The following is a 13,688-nucleotide window of genomic DNA, read 5'->3' on the forward strand; positions in this document are numbered from 1 at the left end:
TTCTTTTGTATGAATGATTTCTGATTTGTTTGATCAATAATGAGTGTTAACATGCTAGTTCATTTTTTTTAATTCCAGTTTATTTTTTGTAGAACTCCAAGAGGCACCCATAGGGACATATGGTGATGATGTTGATGGAATGGAAGTATGCAGACAATTTCGTTTCAAGCTACCTCTTGAAAAAAATATGTTTAATGTTTGTTAGTAAATTAAAATAATATGTATATAATTCATAATTGTGTTGACTTTTTCACTAACATTTGAACTTGCCTTTTCTTTCTCCTCCACAATGCACCTCATATAAAAAAAAACATTCAAATCTTTTTCAATTTTTTATTTATTTCAAATACATTATGACAAATTTTTGAACAAAATAACAAGAACTACAGCAAACATTTCTTTTTACAAAATATTTGAAAAATGTAAAATTTTCTATGAATATTCATTGGAATCAAGATGGCAGACAAGCAGACTACACATCCATAATGAATACATGCAACTTTGCTAAAATATTAATAACAAGATCTACAAAAGACAAAGAATCTTTAAAATACTGGGATGAGAAGTCTAAACCTCAATTACAAGAACCTCTCAAAACGCCTTCAGCTCCTAAATATGATACCACCATCAGTCCAGCTCAAAGATTTCACTCCTACAATAATTATATTACTGGGTGTCCAAAAATGGCAATCTCATTTGATAAATTCAGACGTAGTCTTCCTAAACTTGAAAAGGAAATTACCACCAATTCAAACTGGTCCAATTCAAACAAGACTCAGGACAAGACCAAATATATAAAGTCTTTTTCGTTATATGCATGGGACAAGTTAACTCTACAAAAAAAGAATAACCATACAATATATGATTGCAAAGCATGTCTTGTTACTAATTCAGACATTGCCTCAAGCCACTGCTCTTATCCAAGCAAGAACAGAGACCTTGTTGAGCTATGTACCAATATAACAGATACTATATTGGAGAATTCTCCACCAACATCAAAGGGCATCGAAAATGAAATTCAAAACTTTGTACAAATTTTATCTCCTATAGCAGAGAAAAAACTTGGTATTGATTTAACAAAATCTGTATCAAAGATAATGAAATTAACACCAAAAAAGAGTTATTTGGAAAAAAGGAAAATAGAAACCACATGCAATAAAGAAAACAACACTAAAATCATGAACCAAATAGCTGCAAATGATGCTGATGTCAAGAATTTTTTATCTTCGGGTAAATCATACAATCAGTATGACAGGGACAGACTTTCTGCATACCATATAAGTCACGAGGAGGCAGAAACCTCTATGTTGAATAGGGTACAAAAAGAACAAGAAGGAAAAAATATACCCAAAAAACACCATGGCAATTTTACGTCCTACACTTTTGACCAGGATATGTTCCTAGACGAAGTTAAATCAACTACACCAGGGAGCAAAGTTAACTGGCAGTATCTGGCAAGAAAATATAATGTATTAAATAAAAATGGTATCCGCCCACTAAATGGTGGACAAGTTTTAAAACAGTTTGCTCAAGACAATGGTGTCAATATACACAGCTTCAACCCTCAATCAAGAGTCAGTGGACGAGATTACATCAGGAGAGTACGACGTGCCAAAAAAAGATTGACCAAGCGAACATCTATACCATCAGTCAAAACAGCCAACAACATCAAATCAATTGTCAAGAAAAAGCTAGATACTGGTGTGATCAACATTGGGAAAAAAATCATTCCAACCAGAATCACATCAAATACAATTAATAAAGAAGGTACAAATCATGTATATCGTAATATCTATATTTTAAAAGAAAAGCCATGTATTGCTGAAGGCCTTACATTTGACTTCATCCACTTCATTTGAACTTTGGTGGATAGATATCCTAATGGCAATCAAACCACATCTCCTTATCTCAACAAGTAGATCTTTATAATAAACCTACTATGATAAGGTATAAAGAAATTATAATAAAAGAAAAATAATAATTGCTGCATCTTATAAATAATCAAAACAAACAGCTAAATATATTTCATTTGATGCAAACGCTAAATATAGTTATAAATACTAACCTATCAACCATATACAATGCAAACACTAAATAGTTGTCAATAATAATTTATCAACCATGTCTCATTGGCAGTCATACCACATCTGTTCATTTTTAAAAGCAACCAATATTTTTAAACATGATAACAATTGAATTATTAAAAATAAAATAAGATCAAATGCATAAAACCATTATCAACAAAGTCAAGTAACATCCTGTCACAACATGCATCCTCACATGAGGAAAAAACAAAAATAGTTCCAATTCATTGCACTGTACAAATTGTATAAGTAAAAATAAAAAAATGACAATGTACATTCAGAAACTTTCACATGCATTGATTAATGTGATCACTGTATATATTAGAAATGTCAGATTGTCACTGCTTTTAATCTCAAGAAAGCATAATTTGCATTTATTAACACAACAACTCAAAGTTAAAATGCATTTTAAAAGCAAAAAAAGTATATGGGTACTAATTCGACTAGACAAAAAATTAGTCTTATGCAGGTTTAATGAACTTAACAGACCCGTTCCCTGAATATAAAATGCACCCTTCTATCATAGGTGGGACATAAAATGATTCTACTTGATCTTGTTTAAAAAAAAATTGCAAGAATTACATCCATTTGTAAGGTTTATGAGAGTTGTCTTTCTTCTATAATTAAAATAAAAACTTTTTCAGGCAACATTAAACTTAAAAATATACAACTGAAAAAAATATTGCTTTTATCAATCTACTAGCTCATATAAAACCATGAAACATACAGTTTAAGCAAGATGTCAATCAATAGCAGGTATTGCAGTGAAGGCAATTCCCCCTCCAACCTAGATATAAAAATAAATTAAAACACCCTTAGCATTTTCTGATGCATCATATGATTTCTGGAACAAATCCTTCAGAGAGTATTTTAAGCTCTAACTGCATCAATTTTTAATTTAATGGGTAGCAAATTAAGTTTGCTGTGGAGCCAGTTAAACAGGCATATTGCAACCATTTCATAACCAAAAGAATTCATCATAGCTTAAAATGTAATATGGTTCTCTCTTTTCTAATGAAAAGGCTAGAAATCTTTTATAAAAAATACAATTCATAATGTCATGTATGTTTTCAGGGCAAAATTATGAATGGATGCCATGAAAATTGGTGACATTATTTAATCTAAATGATGTTGCATTAAAATAATTATTGTTACCAAGTTCTGAAATACATACTGAATTGCTTTTCTATATCGTCATGTTAGAATATAAAACAAAGACAGTTTTGCTTATTAAAAAATCAAGTCTTTTCTATTTTACATGACAAGATTAAAATTACATCAATATAAATTCCCATTTCAGGAAGTTGGTTGATAATTTTCAAAATAAATATCTTTCCATAACACTAATATATATCGATAAGGATTAATTAAGGAATCTAAAATCAAAACAAATATAGGAGTAAATGTGCTAGTATTTGAGATATCAGCCATAGGATTTTGGTGGGAAAATGATTTATCGGTAATTCGTATATTTAGGAGATAACTGTATTGTATTTTAAGCTCCGACAGCATCAATTGGAGATTTGATGGTTGCAAATAAAGTTTACTAGCGACGCGTTAGCAGAGGCAGTAAAATTGTATTTGTGACCATCAAATCCCCAATTGATGCCGTCTGAGCTTTAATACAATATTGTTATCTCATAGCATCACTATTGATTGATGCCATGGAAATAAGTGACGTTATCCAATCAAAATGAAAGTTTCAAACATTGTTGCATTAGAATTTCCCTTTGATATTACTGCCTAATATTTTCGAGTATCAAAGTACTTGCTGTCTCACTGAAAATATAAGGCAATACATTACGTGACGTCATAATTACCGACAAACGGAATAGTAGGTAGTTTCGTTTTTGATACGGACTATATCATGTGGAATATCTTAACTCGCCCTAACAGGCTCGTCTAGATATTCCACATGATATAGTCAGTATCAAAAACAAAACTACCTATTATTCTATATATCTCTCTAGACTTTTCATAGGTTTATCATTGACCAGTTATAAGTTCTCAAGAACTATCAACAATTAAAAAAATCAGATTTTAAAACACTTTTACAAATGGCTATGATTGAACATGTTAAAGATCTATGAAAAAAAAATGGGGGTTTATGGGCAAAGTTTGTTAAGGCGTTCAAATGGATAAAACCAGAGGATTTCAAAAATCTATCAAAAATCCCAAAACATGACAAGCAAACATCCTTACAGAGTAACAGATAAAACACAAAATTAGAATAGCACTTTTTTATAATAAACACTTTTTATTACATTGGTTGCAATAAATTACATTGATCTCCCAGTTGAATAAAAAACCGGTAATTTCACATGTGAAATAAACATGGTTATTTCACTCTCTAACGTCATACAACAATAGGCGTTGTCAAGATGTCGATAAAGTTTGATCTAAACAAATTGTGAATGCCTAGGAAAATAATATAGTTCCTTACATTTTCTACATTAATTTCATAAAAAAAAAAGCCATTAGCCAATGTAATAAAAAGTATAAACTAATACCCGTATTTGAATATAAAAAATAAGACAACTTGTGACCGAACGTCGCTATGGATTAAACTTGTGCTGCACACTCATTTAATCCATTCGTCTTTCGGTCACACGTTGTCTTATTTCTGATATTCAAATACAACGATTAGTTATACTATAAATCCATATCTGATAATTTTTTTAAAAACTTTTCACAGAATTAAAAAATCCACTATCATACTCAATTTGATATATTGATAAATAATTAATATTTACATTTGATCATGAAGACATTATGGTTTCCTAAGAATAATATATATATCTTGTACATTAAATTAATAAATTTCAGGTACATTTGTTGAGACTGAAAAGATGATCTACAGTAGGAAATTTGACCTACATACACTCAGAGAAGAATTCCTAGAAGAACATGTGAAAGCTGGCATCATGAGGCAATTTACAGATGACGAGTACAACAATCTTTCTGATGAAGAAATCAATGAGAGGTATTAAAAACCAAATGACATAAAAAGTACTTTTATGTTATATATTAACTCAATACCTTACTAATGTATAAAACCCCAGAACTCAGATTTGAAAAATCTTAAATTAACAAAAAATGAAAAGGAGCTTAGATCAATAGATAATCAATAATCAACCCAAGATATATTCAAACTGGCTAAAGTGTCAACATCGAACAAACTGACAAGGCTATACCATAATATGTGTACTGCATATATAAAGTACCTTCATCAGTTACGTAAAACTGAAGCAGGTTAGACCGACAGATGAGCAAATCGACTGAAAAACATATTGCCCATAAAAATCAATGCTTACACAACAATAATTACAGAGAAAGCATAAATGAACAACTCCCTACAAGTAAATCTCCAAATAAGCACCTCCTTCTCTTTGTTTTGATCTCTACATATGAAAAAACAAAAACTACCTTCCATTAGGATAACGAAAAATCAAAATAATTTTGGTGCTAACAAATCACAAAGGCAAAAATCTATTTTAAATAAGATTAGGAAAATAGCCATGAAACAAGGTCAACTATCCCTACATTCTTTTTATATTTCATGTAGACAAATTCATCTACTTAATTTGTTACATATTTATCTTGGAAAACCAAATCACAAAAATAAAAAATGGTGGCTAATATTTAAAATTAAAATCATGACTGTATAAACGTGATAATAATGTTCAACTACATACATGACATATAAAAAATACGTGTTTTTACAGATACATCAGGATAAATGAAGAAATACCACCACTTCAAAAACTTCAACACCTTAAAACCATGGAAAGGACAAGACATCTAAAGTTATGGCACGACCACTCAGATCTGTTGAATCACACATACGTCAGTTTTATGATAAGTATAATATACGATCATGCTGTGTTCCTGACAAATGATGAATACAGAACAAAATATCCAAATAAAAAACCAATTGACGTAGCATCAATGGTTGAAAGGCCAAAACTTTACATACTTGGTCAATCCAAAAGTTCAGACAAGGACCAACTAAATTATATACATGAAAGAATAGCTGATCTGAAGGAAATAGACATTCCTTTAAAGAAAAATGATATACAAACTTATGATGTCCTCAGATTATTTAGCGGTGATGGCCCTGCTCGCCAGTTTGAGGCCGGCCAGCAGCGAGGTGGACATTTCAGCTGCATTTGTGGAATACGGGCCAATGAACATAAAAATCTTTGCAGCGCATTCCAAAAATTTGTCAAACCTCTTGAACATAGAAGAGTCAAATTCATAGAAGGGCTACATTGGACAAACCTTAAAAACAACATCAACCCATTTGTAAACCTCAAAAAAGATGACCTAGAAGATGAACTCGAGGCCAGAGGCATCAACACCAGCCACCTGAAAAAAAATGAACTGCAACAGCTTCTTCAAGACACATTGGAAGGGATCCAAAGACCACCTGCCTTGATGTGTGAAGAACCCAAACAAACTGCAGAGGAACTTCACATCCCTAAATATGAAGTGTTGGCGTGCGAGCCATTGCACGACATTACAAATGTTGTAACTAACATTATACATGAACTTCCTCACCATATTAAAGGAGAAAATGTACAAAAACAATATGAACATTTCTGTGTTTCCACAGTTAGTGGAAAAAATCAAATTAAAGGCTCCGATGCAAGGTTATATGCTGTCAGATTGGCAAAATTCACCCAAATTATGCATAGCCAGGGCAAAGTTAATGATGACATATTGAATATATGCAACTCTTTGGTGGAAATTATTAACATTTGCTATGAGAACACATCAGAAAGAAACCCTGGCCGTATCTTGAGACTCTACAACCAGTGCTTCCTTTTTTCATCATTGTGCATTGCAGTCATAGGGACACCAAAAAAAATGACTGAAAGGAAGTTTTATGGAAACCACTTCCATAGTCTGGTAACCCATGCACCAGAAATGTACCGTCTGGTCTGTCTGAGGTCTGTTGTACCAGAACAAGAAGAGAGGAGTTTTGGAGACTTGAGGTCTATTTCAAAAAATACAAGTAATCGACAACCTTCACATGTTGTAGACAATGCTGTTTTGAGATACAATGCTCAACAAATGTACCGCGAAAGAAACTGGTTAAAAAATCAAGAATCTATTGTAAGTCATGAATCAAAACAATTAAATGAAAGGATGGACACAACATTTCCTATTACTTCCATACTTAAAAATCCATACAAGTTTCAAGTACATTTACAAAGAATTTCTGACTTTCTTCTCTGTGGAAAAGGCTGTTGGTGGACAACCGATGAAACGTCTGTTATCTTCCATGATACAACAAATGCAGAATCTGGAACACCACTACACCATTACAGATCTTTCTCTGCACAAAAAGAAAACATGTATCTTGGTCAGTGTTGGGCTACTTGCATCAAAGAACTTGAGGAAGGCACCCTCAAAGTACCTCTCAACAAAATAAGAATTTATGAGGAAGACAAGTTAGCCAGAATCATCCACACAGACGTATTTGAAGAATCAGATGATGAAAATGATGAAATCTTTACAGGTATTTAGTATAAAAAAATAAATTGCAAAATTAAAACATAATTCAATCACATCGGAAAAAATAACAAGGTTAGGAGACATTACCGTAAGCATACATGCAAGTTGAAGTTCATAATCATAGATTGATTGTTGGTTGCTCAATGTCCAGTGGCAAATATTTTATGCATGTTCAGAATGAGGAAGTCACATAGTGATAATGATCAAAAGATATCAACTTTTTTGTCTTTGTTTGAGGATGGAGAGTTATCTCATTTGCAATCATACCACTTCTTGCTATCTTTATTCTATTATAGTTATTTAAGCAGAATTAAAAACCATCAAATCAATCTTACTAGTAGAAATGAAGGAAAAAAAATGCACAAATTGCAGATAAAAAAAAATACTTCAGTACTGAATAGTGTTTATCTTGTGAGTCAACATTCTTACCTTTAATATAGAGGAACATGTACATTTTCTTTTTTGGTCAGCTTTGCCTTTGCATATTGCTATTTCCCTGAAATAATGACAAAAAAATCATTCAATATAATCAATGTTATTTATTTTACAGCTGATCAACAGCATAGAATAGAATTGGGGACAAAGAACAATAATGAAGATGCACACCAAGATCAACACATGTATACAATAGCAGATAAAGATAAAGAAAGTTATGATGTTATTTACAAGTCCTCTAACAGTTGCTATGGTAAATAAATAATAATTCTTGTTTTATATGAGCATAAGAATAATTAGATGTGGTATGCTTGCTAATGATTTTGTAGAGGCTATATGAATAAAATTTAATGTGAGGTATTGATATGAAACAGCAACCTAACTACACAGATAACAAGAGATACATGCAGTGTTGTACATGAAATGCAATACTTAACAGGTGTCGTATGTAAAGCTGTATACAAACTTTTAATAAGATGTGAATGAATTAAACAAAGATCTGCAATCAACAATAAATTCTACTGCATTTTTTATGTAACAATCTTTTCCATTGGCTAAAAGTTACTGTCAGTTCCATAGTTGACCAGTCATTTAGAATTCATTTTATCAACAAATGTCAATTGCTACATTATTATTGAAAATAAAACAACATGTAACTAACAATGGCTGTTTCGGTGTGATTTTATCAGAATTTGATTCATAGAAATTATGAGATTACCTTCAAAGTTTAGCTGCTTTGCAAGTCAATTTACAGTGAAAACTCTTCAACTACAGTACTGTTATTCCTTAATTCTCTATTTTAATAGAAAACAATCAAATATATTTCTGTAACCATTTTTTTTTTTCAATTTTCAAATTGACTTGGTCAAAGGTCTGTAACTACTTGTAAATACAATGTTTTTTCATCAGTAATCAATGTACATAAAGTGACTTTAACATTTTTCAGAGACAATTATTTCAGAGACAAATATTACAGACACTGCTGAAACTGAAAAGTTGTATGTTGCTGAACTGCTTGGTAAGGGTATATGTACTTTTATTTCTGTTTCATTTTTCTAATCTAAATTGGTTAAACATAGCGGCAGATACAGGTACTTTTCGCCAATCATAGATTTTTAAATGCCCTGCTATATCGAACAGCTAATAAAAAGTACAGATTCTTATGAAACATACATCAGCCTATGCGATATGAGTTTTGCTCATTGTTGAAAGTTTTATGTGAGTGACCTATAGTTGAATTTTCTGTGTAATTTGGTCTTTTGAGGAGAGTGGTCTCATTGGCTATCATACCAAACCTTTTAAATTTATATATGTCATATAAGTATTCAACAGTATATTTTTCTCTTATTGCAGATGACAGAGATAACTCTTCTGAATTAACAGTGACTTATACATTAGAAAATGCAGGTAATTCATGCCAGTAAAACTGTATGTAAATAGAAAGCCTTTTCGATTCAATAATAGTTTGTCACAAAAAATAGTTTTATAATGGTATCCAACTCTAGATGAGAATGAAATATTAGTCATGTTAGTAGTTATCATAGTTCAAAAACCAAAAACAATTTCCTTTTTTATCCAATTATCATTGCTTTACAATAGCTGTAACAATGTACCAGCTAATAAATTTTAACATTTAACATCAAATTTTGGGAAACAAAGTAGACTGTAAATATGTATCCCTGAAAGGTACATTTATAACTAGAATACAACACTTACTCTATCCGTATTCTGTATTGTAGAATGTGGAGACAACTCAACAAACACTAATGACTTCATACAGGACCAGGGAGAGTCACCAACAGCTCACACATTTGACAAAGTTGGTTAGTCTCATCCTGTAATAAAAAAGATATGAATTATCAAATAATAGTTAACAACAAGGTTTACATATTTTTGTTCCATGGTAAATAACTGATGATGTGTTGATACATGCATGCAGATTGATGTCAAATTTACACCTACTCCCCTTTTTTAAATAAAACTTTTTACAGACATTATTGTTACAGGACTCCCTAGAAAATTATGCTTAAAAAATGGATGGAAAGTTGTCCCATTGTCACTCATACCACATCTTCTTATATCTTATTAATTTAACTTTTCAAACTTGTGCAAATCTGGCGAAATTGTCCGCACTTGTATACAAGTTATTAAGGGACATAACTCAAGAACGGATGAGTGAAGCCTCCCAAAAATTTTAATTTATACTTTATAACATTTGCTAGAAGCCAAATGAAATTTGTGGGGTGCACAAGAACTGTCAAAATAAAAAAAAAGTAGCTCATAATTCCACAAATTGGTTAGATTCCATAACAAATACTTCTAGGAAAATACCTATATTTACATTTTTTTAAGGATCAATTCAACAGCACCCAACTGAAGAAGATAAAGATATCAAATCCCTGTATAAAAGATTTGTCAAAGGTAGATATACATTGTATGTTTAACAAGTTTTCATAATCTGAAATCTTCTCTCCTCTGCTTTACTTTATATCATTTTCAATGTTATGCTGAAAGTCTCGACACAAATGATTTAAAACAAATATACCATAGATATTTCTTTGGGAATTTTCTATGTAAATTGGATCAAGATAAGATGAACGCTGCAAGACAGACATGTTCACCTTACTCTCATTGAAAATTATTCTAAAATCAGATTCACATCACAATACTTACTTACCACTTAAACCTAGATATTTCTCCATCTTTAAGGTCGACTTTCATAATTTTTCTTCTTCTTCGATTACAGAAAAACATCAAAGTACTGATGTTTTTTGTCAGGCACATAATACCTCCACTGACTATAAATCTGGAAAAAAATCATAAAAAAATAAGTCATAACTCCATGGATAAAATATTTAAAAATTTCTAAAACTTTAAAGATCTAAATATACAAGCATGATAAGTATTCAATATAAAACAGAATAAAAAACCTGTATAGCCTGTATAATAATTGCTTATTCAGGACAAGAACATGTTAACTGATAGAGCAGGACTTACACTTTTTCATTAATGCTACCCACAGTTCAAATGTAACAGAACATAGAACATACAGAAAGACATGTCACTCTTCCTGAACACATGATTTAGAATCCATCACAAGTATATATCCACTATGGCTAAAACATAACATGTCTGTTTATTTCATATCACACATCTACATGTAGTTATTGTTGAACTTAAGGTAGGGGCTTGGATATTACCGGCATTGGATTGGATGAACACATGATTTTTTTCCAGATAAACATGTAAATGGAACCACACATATGTTTAAATGCCCCAATAACAAACCATGACTGGCATGAACCGATCATGTTTGTTAAAAAAAAACTACTATATATATGAGCAAACATAAAACCTCCACACTTCTAAAATACATCACAACTAATTTGCAGAATCAAAAACCAACCAGAAAGACAAATTCGAAGTACCCAAGAATATGTATCATGTGATCAGCAGAACTGATGTCAACAAAACTAGATCAACAGCAAGGAGAAGATTATTTGGGATATCTAGTAAAGGTAATTAGATGTTTATATCTTTGAACTGTATTGTATTTCAAGGTTGAGCAGCATCAATTGGTTATTTTATGGTTCCAAATTTAGTTTACTGGCAACTTGTAAGCTGCGCCAATTAACAGGCATTTGCGACCGATAAATCACCAATTGATTATGTCGTGCCTTAAAACATACATGACATACATTTAGAATATTTTTAATTTAACTGATAGAAAACATTGATAAATGATGTTGAATAACACCAAAGGAAGAATGGTTCTTTAATTTCCTCATTTAAGCTATCTAGAATGCAATATAACAGACATAAATATTTTTCAAACATTGTTAATACATATTATTTAGTTCTTAAAAAACCCTTCATTTATACTTTCAGAAACCAGAGGAAGTCAGATGTTAATGGAATTGCCCAAGTCCAATAAATCAGAAATGGTCAATAAATATGTTGCATCAACAGTAGAAGGTATATATCATATTAATAAAATGTGTATGTGTCTAAAACAGTCTAGTTATATTTTTATGCAATTTGTTCGGTATCTATAATACTAAAATTACGAGGTCCAATTTATTAGCCGGCATCAGGTAAAAACGACATATCAAAGAATTCAACTTTATATATAGCTAATATAGGACAATTGTGTAGATTAAAAATTACACCACTCCAGACCCTTTTGTTTTCCACACAATTAATATTGCCAATAATTAACAAGTTCCGGGTCGAATCCGGTACCGATACCAATAGTATATTCACCTGTTACCTATTACCTTATCTGTACGTTCCGCATCTAACAGGCGCACCACCAAATGGTGTATTTGATTTTACTATATACACGGGTCATAATCACAAAGTCGACACAACGAAATTCAATCATTGTCAAATTGTTCCCTATTGTAGTTTTTTTTTAATTAGTAAGACTTTCTAAGATAACAATACGAATACTAAAAATTTGGACTAAGGCGTATAGGTAGTTTTCAATTTGTTAGCGGGCATGACGTAAAACAGCGAATCAAAGATTTGAACTCAGTTTATTGGACAATGCTGTTGATAAAAAAATACTCAATTCCAGGACCTGAATATTACCAATAATTGAAAAGTTTCAGGTCGACGGGTTCAAACAGAAAGATTTCAAAGCAGAGAAAACTGTGTATCTTATAATCGGCACGACTTTATCAGATCACAATACCAATACTAAAATAAGGCTTACGCATAGTTATATACTTTAATTCAGTCACGGACCCGCGATATCACGGGTGTGTTCTAGTAACATGTATAATTTCAGTGGACAATGAAAAACATTTTGAAGGATTTAGAAATGAGGTTCTACCAGACTAACTATTTAAGAAAAGGCCACCATTTTCATTCCAAATTATCAATCTATTTTAATATATGGCATTGGAATGGAAATAAATGTTTTATATTGTCAAAATTGATTTTACTGTCACATAATTAAATATCTATTTTTTAATGTTTAATACTGGACCCCAGAAATTATTGACAAACAAAGCAGGTGTCGCAGAATCTAGAAATGCTCTTATAATAAAACTCGTCACATTCAAGCTGCTAGCCAAATAATAATTGTTTTAGGATAATAGATACAAGAAGATTTGGTATGAGTGCCAATAAAACAACTCATCTTAATGAGCATTATTATCTTTAGTTCATTTGACATATTACTATATTTATTTTGGGAGGAAAACAAAAATAAAAGCATTCGTGTACTCAGGCCTGGACAATAACGCTTGTCCGATACCAGAGGGAAAAAGGTCGTAAGAGTAAAAGCTATATATACATGTTTTTTAATAAGTAGACCAAAAACTATATGATTTATTTCTTACTTTATAAAGTTAAGATATCTAACATGTCTAACAATTCTTTCTTTTTGTTCTGTTTTCCAGAAAACAAAGAAATAAACCATATTAAGCAGCTGCTAGGTGAGAGCCACCCTGATTACTTAGAATATTTCAAGGCACAGGCTAAAGTTGGCAGATGTAGTAGCACAACAACTGCAGAGGCAGCATTGAGTAAATGCTATGCAAAAATCCAAACAGCAGTCAGTAAAAAACACAATGAGACGAAACAACTTTTACTTGAAAAGCCGGACAACAAACTGGCTTTTTTCAACAAACAATTGGCTGA

At 31.3% G+C, this 13,688-nt stretch overlaps 1 long non-coding RNA gene across 1 annotated transcript; it reads right to left on the reverse strand.

Moving 5' to 3' along the window:
* Positions 1 to 319: 319 nt before the first annotated feature.
* On the reverse strand, positions 320 to 11,816 carry LOC143068866 (uncharacterized). Its single transcript, XR_012976263.1, has 5 exons — positions 10,717 to 11,816; positions 9,756 to 9,874; positions 8,758 to 8,833; positions 8,034 to 8,100; positions 320 to 7,425 (listed from the first exon to the last, which is right to left on the reverse strand). It is a non-coding gene; the product is annotated as an uncharacterized LOC143068866 (long non-coding RNA).
* Between the last annotated feature and the right edge of the window lie 1,872 nt (positions 11,817 to 13,688).

Source organism: Mytilus galloprovincialis, chromosome 3, assembly GCF_965363235.1.
Source record: "Mytilus galloprovincialis chromosome 3, xbMytGall1.hap1.1, whole genome shotgun sequence".
Classification (NCBI taxonomy): Eukaryota; Metazoa; Mollusca; class Bivalvia; order Mytilida; family Mytilidae; genus Mytilus; species Mytilus galloprovincialis.